We start from the raw sequence: 12,028 nt of genomic DNA on the forward strand, positions 1-12,028 counted from the left end.
TAGGATTGAATCCCCACCTTCTCTTTACCCTTCATGTGACGACATAGTGGACTTTGGCTCGAGTTTTCTGCTTCGTACTGTGCGCAACTCTACTTGCGTTTTCTCCCTAGACGCCCCCAAATATCGTTTCTTCTCTAATCTGCTTCAAGCGGTGATGGTGTAGCATTCCTTTAAGTGATTGCAAGTGACAGCGATGCCATTCTGACCATGCTCAACTCACTAGAGGTGTTCTTCGATGAGTCTCCTTCCTCCGGTGGTGATAGTAGTGAGCTCCAGCTCATCGAAGGGGTTCTCCGGTGTGTCTTCCACATTTCGGTGCTTTTTTTGAGGATCTTTACCTCCAGCGGGTTGCAAGATAGGCAAGGTCATGTGATCTCACATAGTCGTGTGGAAATTTCAGAGAGAAAGAAGAAGGTGGCTGTGTGAGGTCAATAGTGGAGGAAAAGAACTCGGTCGTGTGATACACACGGTCATGTGAAACCAGCCATGAGGAAGTCAATTTTGGCTATGTCCATCGACATGGCCATGCAGAGTTACCTGAGGAGAAGAAGAATGAGGCCGTGTCATTGACACGACCATGTGAAGAAAGAAAGAACAAGGTAGTGTGGAGCTCCCATGGCCCATCCCAGGGTTAATAAGTTAGGGCACGGGGGTGTGAGAGCCACACAGCCATGCTCGCCGCATGCTCCCTCTTCTTCTTCTCTCTTTCATTTCCTCTTCCTCCCAAAAGCCCTAGATTGCTCCCTTCCACCCTCCTCATCTAATCTCTTTAAAGCTCAACCTCTCTAGCGTCTAAAATGTCAACTCCCATCAAGGAAACTACACCAACAAGAAAAGGGAAAGAGAAGATGCTTGCTTCAAAAGGAAAGAACTCATGTTTCATAGGAATATCTAACAACTTTGATATCATTTTCTCTAATGATGAACAAAGGCATCATTATATCTCAATATGTAAACATTCTATTTTAGGTACTAAGTTTATGGACCATGTAACCTTGGATATTTTAGGTTTTAGAAGTGATGTTGATTGGCTTCTTGAAAGAATAGGTTGGAACAACTTGATGAACATGAAATACCCAACTTACCCTAGAGTTGTTTTAGAAATTTTAAGTTCTATTACGGTTGACAATGTACAAGAAGGAGGGGAGCTTAAATTCCGCTTATTGAGTGATGATTATGAATGGACATTAGATGATTTCACTACATGTTATGATTTGCCTAGGAATGGTGTATGTATAATTCTCCCTGAATTTGAAAACTTAAGCTTTGGCAATTAATCTCTAGGCAATCTCATTTTAACCCTCACACATCTAAGACCTCTAGTATCATTAATCCCATCTTTCGATATCTTCAATTGGTTATGAAGAACACTATATTTGGATGGGGGGATAAGGAAGGAATAGTAGGACTTACTGATTTGTATTGTTTATGGGCAATGGTTGAAAGTGTTTTAATAAATTCTAGTTATTTCTTCCTTAAGCACTTAGTGAAATTAGGGAAGGCATGGTCTACTACACCCATTTTCTTGGGAGGGATGCTAACTCGTATGACACTAGTTCTAGGTTGTGATTTTGATGGACTAGAGATGGTTAAAGATACTTGTAGGATAGATTTGAATTCATATTTAGCAATTCGTATGTTAAGATGTGAGGGACATGGGTATAGCCTCCTTATCAAAAATAACTTCCCGTTATGATTGCCCAATCAGGACTTAACTACCATCCGCATTAGGGATAATTGGTGATTGACCTTGGCAAATCAACACTCTAGATCCCTCTTAACTCTAGCTCCTAGAGACGTTCCTCTGGTAAATCATGACCTTCTTAGATTTAATTTCCATGAACTTCATTCCATTTTAGATAACATCCATAATAACTTGGAATCGACTAATAATTGCTTATGGATAAGGATTGCAAGGGAGAGGAACAATTTAAGCAATTGCAAGAGTGTTTCAGGAGTGAAAAAGAGTTATGCAACAAAATTTCTAAATTCATGAACACTTGTAGGACTCAAATGAAATTTAATGAAGAGTTTTTGGGGTTTCATGAGATATCTTCAAGATGATTTAAACAAGTTGTTTGAATATCATAAATTTTTTAGGGATGAGGTATGACGGTTCATTGATTTATTTCTTTTTCCCCTTCCTAATTTCCCATACCTCCCACCTCTACCTCCATTTTGATTTTATCGGGATGATGAAGAGTTTAAGTTTTGGGGGGGGGGGGTGTTGGAATGTATACTGAAAGCCTAAGCTTTGTAAACATTTATTATGAATAAAGAATCACATTTGGTCTAATTGTCTACATTTGTTTGTAGTTGTTCATTTAATTTATATTGTAGATAACATAGTATACGGTGTCACATACAGAAGATGATGTTATCAGTACCTTATAAATTATAAACAGTAGCTCACGACCAAAATGGAAAAGGAACAAACCATTAGAAGGTCGTAGTGTAATTAGGTATTAGTTTATCTTGACTATATAATTACACTAGTACACTCAGAGTGTATTGAGTAGGACCATTTGAGGTCGTTTCTTTTATACTGACTTTATAAAGGAACAAAGACCTTAGTTATTATGGAAGTGTGTGCTCTTAATCCTAATATAATAACAAGCACATATATTTGATATTCATTTCTTTAATTTATCAATGGGTGAGATTTAGTTCGTTGAATCAATAAACCCGATAAGTTGGGAAATGGTATCACTTATAGTGTGTGTTGTTGATTATAGAAGGAAACTGTGTCCTAGAGATACTAGGTTGATAATGTCCTCAAGAGGAGCTCATAAAGATTGTCATGTTAAACCCTGCAGGTGGACTTAGTCCGACATGACGATAAGGTTGAGTGGTACTACTCTTGGACTTAGATATTAATTAAATGAGTTGTCAGTAACTCACTTAATTAGTGGACATTCGATATCTTAAACACAGGGAGACTAACACACTCATAATAAGAAGGAGCCCAAAAATGTAATTTGGGATTGGTGCGGTAGTTCAATGATAGTTCTCTAGTGGAATGAATTATCATTGATAAAATTAAGTTGTGTGTTCGGGGCGAACACGGGATGCTTAATTTTATCGGGAGACCAAAACCAATTCCTCCTCTCGGTCCCTATCGTAGCCTCTTATTTATAGAGTACTATACCCACATATACCCACCTTCTATACCCACCTAAAGGGGGCCGGCCAAGCTAGCTTGGGAACCAAGCTAGGGCCGGCCTAAGCTTGGGTGGCCGGCCCTAGCTGAACCCAAGCTAGTAGGGCCGACCATAATTAATTAAAAAGAAAATTTAATTTTAATGTTTATTATTATGTGGAAGATTTAATTTAAAAGAGAATTAAAATTAAAATATCTCTCTTGTAAAAGATTTACAAAAGATTAAAGAAAGAGATTAGATCTCTTTCCTTATTTGTAGATTGGAGAGATGTTTTATTTTCTCTTTAAAATTATTCACATGTTAATAAAATTAAAATTATAGATATTTCCTTTTATTAACCATGAAGAGATTTTAAAGAGAAATTTTATTTTTTAAAATTTCCGGAAACAAATTAGGAAGTTTTAATTGTTGATTAAAACTTGTCCTCTTTTGTTTCCAATGATGTGGCCGGCCATCTCAAGTTAATTGGGAAATTTTGTTTTATTTTTCTCAATTAATTCATGTCAAGAAAAATTAAGGAAGTTTTATTGTAATTAAATTTCCTAATTTGCCTAGGCCAAGGAATATAAAAGAAGGGGTAGGGGTGCCTTCATGAGACACAACCTCTATTGTTTTCTCTCCCTTTTTCCTTGGTGTTGTGGCCGGCCATTACCCTCTCCCTCTCTTCCTCTTGTGGTGGCCGAATACTTCATCTTTCTTGGAGTTCTTGTGGTGGCCGGATACTACTTGGAGAAGAAGAAGAAGAAGGAGAGAAAGTTAGCATCTCTTGGAGCTTGGTTAGTATTTTGATTTTCTTCTTTGGTAAAGTTCTTCCTTTGTGGCCGAACCTTGCTTGGAGGAGAAGAAGGTGGTTGGTGGTTTCTCATCTTGGAAGATCGTTGCCCACACAACGTCCGAGGTTAGAAGAGGAATACGGTAGAAGATCAAGAGGTTTTTTCTACAAGGTATAACTAGTAATTTCTATTTCCGCATCATGCTAGTTATTTATGGAAATAATACCAAATACAAGAGGCTTACGTTCTAGTATTTCGAATATGTTTTTCGATGTTGTGTTCTTTTGTTTCTTTCTTTTCCTTGTGATTTGATTGTTCTCTTTGGTTAACCTAAAGTTATTTTAGGAAATTAAATATTAGCTTTCTATTAAAGGTTTTGTCTAGTCGGTGGTGGTTGCTCCCATATCCAAGAAGGCCATGTGCCTCGCCATGTCAGTACTGGGAACCTTTTATGGAAATTAATATTTAATGGAATTAATAACTTAAGGAGACTTGGGTCGAACGTGTTAAGTTCCGCAGGAGATCCAAGTCAAAACCTAAAAGAACAAATAGATTAAGTTTTGGATCAAACGTGTTAAGTTCCGCAGGCGATCCAAAATTTAATTTAAAAGAACACATGGTAGCTAGGAAAAGGTTCAGACCTTTGTACAAAATTTTTGTACAGTGGAACCTCTAGGTTTTCCGAGTAGCAACCAACAATTGGTATCAGAGCTAGGGTTTTGCCTCTGTGTATTTGGTATTTAGTTTAATTATGCACATGTCATACATAATTTAGGCAGGATAATAGTAGGATGTGCTAACTTTGTGGATGCAGGATCCAACTATTATGGCTTTTAGTTAATTATGTGTGTGATTGGACCCTTGGACATGTCAAGGGCAATTTATATGTATGTGCATGATTGTATTAAAATACAGCAGGAGCTGTATTTAGTTTTATTAGGATTTTATTTTTGATCTAGATACATGTACATTCCTTTTATGGAATATAGGATCAAAAATGTAAAATTCTATTTATGTCGCGGATCGAATCTTGCAAAGCGTGGAACCTTCTAAGGACCAGAGGCGCAGCGGAACTAGGAGCAAGATGGATGCGACAGCTAGACCCGGAGGCGGTGGCCAAATATGGCAGCAGCTTGGGATCACAACACACGGAGGACAATTAGAGATAAAAGCCATAATAGTTGAAAATTAAATTTTCTATTTATTGCTTTTATATTGTGCTGTGTGTGCATGTTAGTTTACAAGTTTAAGTAGGCTAGCATAGTTAAAATTCCTCATTTATAAATAACTAAGTGGGAGAGGGATTTTTAAATAAATCCCATGGTCTCCATTACTGGTTTGTAAGTGATGCAAACAAGCTTGCGCGTTGGCTCTGAGTGCCTTCCTCCATAACGGATGAGCTTGTTTACGGATCACTAGAACAGACTTCTATTTTTTGGATGACTATAGGAAGTTAATTAAGAGCATGTGATCTTCCCCAACGGAAGGGGCATAATCTTATTAATGGACTTAGTGTCAAGTAATGGTATACACTTAGACACATCTAATAGTATCCTCCCCAACGGAGTCACTGCTATTATTTGTGTGACCAAATGATACCAACTATTATTTTTATTTGTCAAAAAGTTAGGTTGACAAGATAATAAAATTAATGGGTTAAAACCCTCCTTTTACAAATGTTGAATTTGTATACGTCCACACTAACGTGGCATACAAAATTCACGGTGTTATGAGGTGTTGGTTAATTTAAAATAGTATTGTTTGAGGAATCAATATTATTCTAAATTTAGAGTTCTGACCAAAAGTTATTTGTGATTCTTAGGATGTCTTTCAACCTTGTCCATCATACTTCAACAGAATAGACTTACTGGACCAAACTACATAGATTGGAAAAGAAACCTGGACATTGTTCTTACTTTGTACTGACTGAACCTTGCCCTGATGCACCCACTGGTGAATCTACCCAAGAGGAGATTGAATATCATAGGAAATGGGTAAAAGCAGATGAGATGGTGCGGTGTTACATTTTGGCTTCAATGTCAAATGTATTGCAACATCAGCATCAAGATTTACCAACAGCCTATGATATTATGAACAATCTCAAGGAACTCTTTGGTCATCAGGATAGGGCTTCTAGGCAAGAAGCCATGAGAAAGATAATGACAGCCACCATGCAAGAGGGTACTCCGTGAGGGATCATATCCTAAAGATGATGGCTTATCTGAATGAGATACAAAAATTGATGGGGAAACCCAGATCGATATGATCCTCCAAACGCTACCTAGAAGTTTTGAGCAGTTTCGCCTGAACTATAATATAAATAAGAGGGCTTATTCATTAGCGGAACTACTGACAGAACTTCAAGCAGCAGAAGGATTATTTCGTCACAATGCTCATATTCACTATGCTGAAAATGGTTCTACTTCTAAACCGAAAGGAAAGAAGAAGAAGAAACAAGTTGGTTCAGCAAAGAAAGTGAATAAATCTCAGAGTACGGGATTTAAAGCTGGAGTGAAGAAGCCCAAGGGCAAGTGCTTCATCTGCAAGCAGGCAGGACATTGGAAGGCGGACTGTCCTCGTAGGAACCAAAACAAAGGTATATCTCATGCTCTAGTTGTTGAAACATGTTTAGCGGTGTTATCTACCAGCACCTGGTGTGTAGATACGGGAGCCACTGATCATGTCTGCAATTCCTTGCAGGGGTTCCAGGAAACCCGACGACTATCTGAAGGAGAAATTACCGTCTACATGGGCAATGCTACTAAGGTGGCAGCTGTTGCAGTGGGAGACGTCTACTTATCTTTTAGTAGAAATAGGAATTTGGTTTTAAGAAATTGTCTTTATGTACCCAGTTTTAGAAAGAATTTAATTTCAGTTTCTAAACTGTTTATAGATGGATATTCAGTTTCTTTCAGTAACGATGTAGTTATTAAAAGAAATAAAGTGATTATCTGTTCTGGTGCATTAGTTGGCAATTTGTATATTTTAAATCCAATTTCTTCCACAAAGCAAAACATGGAAATTTATAACTCATCTTCTAATTCTAATAAGAGAAAAAAAACCTTCAGAAATGAACCAAGCATATCTTTGGCATCTAAGACTTGGTCATATTAATTTAAGTAGGATTCAGAGGCTTATAGCCGATGGACTTTTGAGTTCATTAGAGTTGGAAAATTTTCCAACTTGTGAATCTTGCTTAGAAGGTAAAATGACCAAGAGGCCATTCAAGGCCAAGGGGTATAGAGCCAAAGAAGTGTTAGAGTTGGTTCACTCTGATTTGTGTGGTCCTATGTCTGTCCAGGCAAGAGGAGGTTTTGAATATTTTGTCTCTTTCATAGACGATTATTCAAGATATGGATACATTTACCTAATGCGCCGCAAGTCCGAGTGCTTTGACAAGTTCAAATAATACAAGGCTGATGTGGAGAAACGATTAGGTAAAAGTATCAAGACACTACGATCTGATCATGGTGGCGAATACCTCTTAGGAGAGTTTAGGAATTACTTATCAGAGGCTGGGATTCAATCCCAATTGTCTGCACCTGGAACACCCCAACAGAATGGTGTAGCAGAACGAAGGAATATGACTCTTATGGAAATGGTTAGATCGATGATGAGTTATTCAGAATTACCAAATTCGTTTTGGGGATATGCTCTGGAAACAGCAGTATACGTTCTGAACTTAGTACCTTCTAAATCAGTTTCTTCTACTCCCATAGAATTGTGGAATGGGCGAAAACCCAGTCTAAGACATATTCGGATTTGGGGTAGTCCAGCACATGTGCTGAAACCAGATGCTGATAAGTTAGAATCTCGTACAGAAGTTCGTGTGTTTGTAGGATATCCCAAAGGAACGAAAGGTGGTTTATTTTATAGTCCTAAAGACCAGAAGGTCATTGTTAGCACCAATGCCCAGTTTTTAGAAGAAGACTATATAATGGATCACAAGCCCAGTAGTAAAGTTGTTTTAGAAGAACTTAGAGAGGACATGTCTACTTCAGTACCAACAGTACAAGATGAAGTACCACAAGAGACTGCAACACGTGTCACACACGATACACAACCACAGATAGTGCCTCGTCGTAGTGGGAGGGTTGTGAGGCAGCCTGAAAGATTCATGTTTTTGGGAGAGTCTTCGGACTTGATCCCGGGTAAACATGAACCTGATCCCCGATAATATGACGAAGCACTCCAAGATATAGATGCAGCATCTTGGCAAAAGGCAATGAATTCTGAAATAGAGTCCATGTACTCTAATAAGGTCTGGGAGCTTGTAGAACCACCTGATGGTGTAAAAGCCGTTGGATGCAAGTGGATCTACAAAAGGAAAAGAGGGACAGACGGGAAGGTAGAAACCTTCAAAGCTAGGCTTGTTGCGAAAGGGTACACTCAGAAAGAGGGAATCGATTATGAGGAAACCTTTTCACCGGTAGTCATGCTTAAGTCTATCCAGATACTCTTATCCATTGCTGCTCATATGGATTATGAGATTTGGCAAATGGATGTCAAGACAGCTTTCCTTAATGGAAGTCTTGAAGAGAACATCCATATGAAGCAACCAGAAGGATTTATTGAAAAAGGCAAAGAGCATCTAGTATGCAAGCTCAATCGGTCCATTTATGGACTGAAGCAAGCTTCAAGGTCTTGGAACATCCGGTTTAATGAAGTAATCCAGTCATATGGATTTATTCAAAGTCCGGATGAGTCTTGTGTATATAAGAAGTGTAACGGAAATGTGGTGGTATTTCTTGTACTATACGTAGATGATATTTTGTTAATTGGCAACAATGTCAAGGTATTATCAGACATAAGGGTATGGTTGTCCAAACAATTTGATATGAAGGACTTAGGAGAATGTGCACACATTCTTGGGATCAAAGTTATAAGGGATCGCAAGAAAAGAATGTTGTGTCTATCCCAAGCTTCATATATAGATACAATCCTTGCTCGTTTTAGCATGCAAGACTCCAAGAAAGGTTTCTTACCTTTTAGACATGGAGTAGCTCTATCTAAAGAGATGTCTCCAAAGACATCAAAAGAGATAGAGGACATGAAAGCAGTTCCTTATGCTTCGGCTATAGGAAGCCTAATGTATGCAATGCTATGTACGAGACCTGATATCTGTTTTGCCGTAGGCATGGTCAGCAGATATCGAGTAACCTGGACAAGGACATTGGACTGCGTTAAAGCATATATTAAAGTACCGAGAAGGACTAGGGATTATATGCTAGTTTACCAAGCGGATGATTTGCTCCCTGTGGGTTACACGGATTCGTTTTCAATCGATAGGGACAATAGTAAGTCTACATCAGCTATGTGTTTACTTTAGGAGGTGGAGCCATTTCATGGAGGAGTGTTGCGAAATGCGTTTGGACTCAACCATGGAAGGAGTATGTAGACCTAGGCCGCTAAAGAAGCAGTATGGCTCAGGAACTTTCTAATGGACTTAGATGTGATTCCTGGTTTGCCCAAGATCATCACAATTTATTGTGATAATAGCGGTGCAGTTGCAAACTCGAAGGAACCACGAGCTCATAAGGCGAGTAAACATATAGAGCGCAAGTACCACCTGATACGAGATATCGTGAAGCGAGGAGAAGTTGTCATCGCCAAGATTGCATCAGCGGATAACCTGGCAGATCCTTTCACTAAGGCCCTTCCGGCGAAAGCTTTCGATCGGCATGTGGAGGGAATGGGAATCAGATGTATGTGGAAGATATGGCAGCTTAGTCATTAGTATAAGTGGGAGATTGTTGGAATGTATACTGAAAGCCTAAGCTTTGTAAACATTTATTATGAATAAAGAATCACATTTGGTCTAATTGTCTACATTTGTTTGTAGTTGTTCATTTAATTTATATTGTAGATAACATAGTATGTGGTGTCACATACAGAAGATGATGTTATCAGTACCTTATAAATTATAAACAGTAGCTCACGATCAAAATGGAAAAGAAACAAACCATTAGAAGGTCGTAGTGTAATTAGGTATTAGTTTATCTTGACTATATAATTACACTAGTACACTCAGAGTGTATTGAGTAGGACCATTTGAGGTCGTTTCTTTTATACTGACTTTATAAAGGAACAAAGACCTTAGTTATTATGGAAGTGTGTGCTCTTAATCCTAATATAATAACAAGCACATATATTTGATATTCATTTCTTTAATTTATCAATGGGTGAGATTTAGTTCGTTGAATCAATAAACCCGATAAGTTGGGAAATGGTATCACTTATAGTGTGTGTTGTTGATTATAGAAGGAAACTGTGTCCTAGAGATACTAGGTTGATAATGTCCTCAAGAGGAGCTCATAAAGATTGTCATGTTAAACCCTGCAGGTGGACTTAGTCCGACATGACGATAAGGTTGAGTGGTACTACTCTTGGACTTAGATATTAATTAAATGAGTTGTCAGTAACTCACTTAATTAGTGGACATTCGATATCTTAAACACAGGGAGACTAACACACTCATAATAAGAAGGAGCCCAAAAATGTAATTTGGGATTGGTGCGGTAGTTCAATGATAGTTCTCTAGTGGAATGAATTATCATTGATAAAATTAAGTTGTGTGTTCGAGGCGAACATGGGATGCTTAATTTTATCGGGAGACCAAAACCAATTCCTCCTCTCGGTCCCTATCGTAGCCTCTTATTTATAGAGTACTATACCCACATATACCCACCTTCTATACCCACCTAAAGGGGGCCGGCCAAGCTAGCTTGGGAACCAAGCTAGGGCCTAAGCTTGGGTTTAAGGTGGCCGGCCCTAGCTTGAACCCAAGCTAGTAGGGCCGGCCATAATTAATTAAAAAGAAATTTTAATTTTAATGTTTATTATTATGTGGAAGATTTAATTTGAAAGAGAATTAAAATTAAAATATCTCTCTTGTAAAAGATTTACAAAAGATTAAAGAAAGAGATTAGATCTCTTTCCTTATTTGTAGATTGGAGAGATGTTTTATTTTCTCTTTAAAATTATTCACATGTTAATAAAATTAAAATTATAGATATTTCCTTTTATTAACCATGAAGAGATTTTAAAGAGAAATTTTATTTTTTAAAATTTCCGGAAACAAATTAGGAAGTTTTAATTGTTGATTAAAACTTGTCCTCTTTTGTTTCCAATGATGTGGCCGGCCATCTCAAGTTAATTGGGAAATTTTGTTTTATTTTTCTCAATTAATTCATGTCAAGAAAAATTAAGGAAGTTTTATTGTAATTAAATTTCCTAATTTGCCTAGGCCAAGGAATATAAAAGAAGGGGTAGGGGTGCCTTCATGAGACACAACCTCTATTGTTTTCTCTCCCTTTTTCCTTGGTGTTGTGGCCGGCCATTACCCTCTCCCTCTCTTCCTCTTGTGGTGGCCGAATACTTCATCTTTCTTGGAGTTCTTGTGGTGGCCGGATACTACTTGGAGAAGAAGAAGAAGAAGGAGAGAAAGTTAGCATCTCTTGGAGCTTGGTTAGTATTTTGATTTTCTTCTTTGGTAAAGTTCTTCCTTTGTGGCCGAACCTTGCTTGGAGGAGAAGAAGGTGATTGGTGGTTTCTCATCTTGGAAGATCGTTGCCCACACAACGTCCGAGGTTAGAAGAGGAATACGGTAGAAGATCAAGAGGTTTTTTCTACAAGGTATAACTAGTAATTTCTATTTCCGCATCATGCTAGTTATTTATGGAAATAATACCAAATACAAGAGGCTTACGTTCTAGTATTTCGAATATGTTTTTTCGAAGTTGTGTTCTTTTGTTTCTTTCTTTTCCTTGTGATTTGATTGTTCTCTTTGGTTAACCTAAAGTTATTTTAGGAAATTAAATATTAGCTTTCTATTAAAGGTTTTGTCTAGTCGGTGGTGGTTGCTCCCATATCCAAGAAGGCCATGTGCCTCGCCATGTCAGTACTGGGAACCTTTTATGGAAATTAATATTTAATGGAATTAATAACTTAAGGAGACTTGGGTCGAACGTGTTAAGTTCCGCAGGAGATCCAAGTCAAAACCTAAAAGAACAAATAGATTAAGTTTTGGATCAAACGTGTTAAGTTCCGCAGGCGATCCAAAATTTAATTTAAAAGAACACATGGTAGCTAGGA

Source organism: Zingiber officinale, chromosome 3A (assembly GCF_018446385.1).
Source record: "Zingiber officinale cultivar Zhangliang chromosome 3A, Zo_v1.1, whole genome shotgun sequence".
Lineage (NCBI taxonomy): Eukaryota > Viridiplantae > Streptophyta > Magnoliopsida > Zingiberales > Zingiberaceae > Zingiber > Zingiber officinale.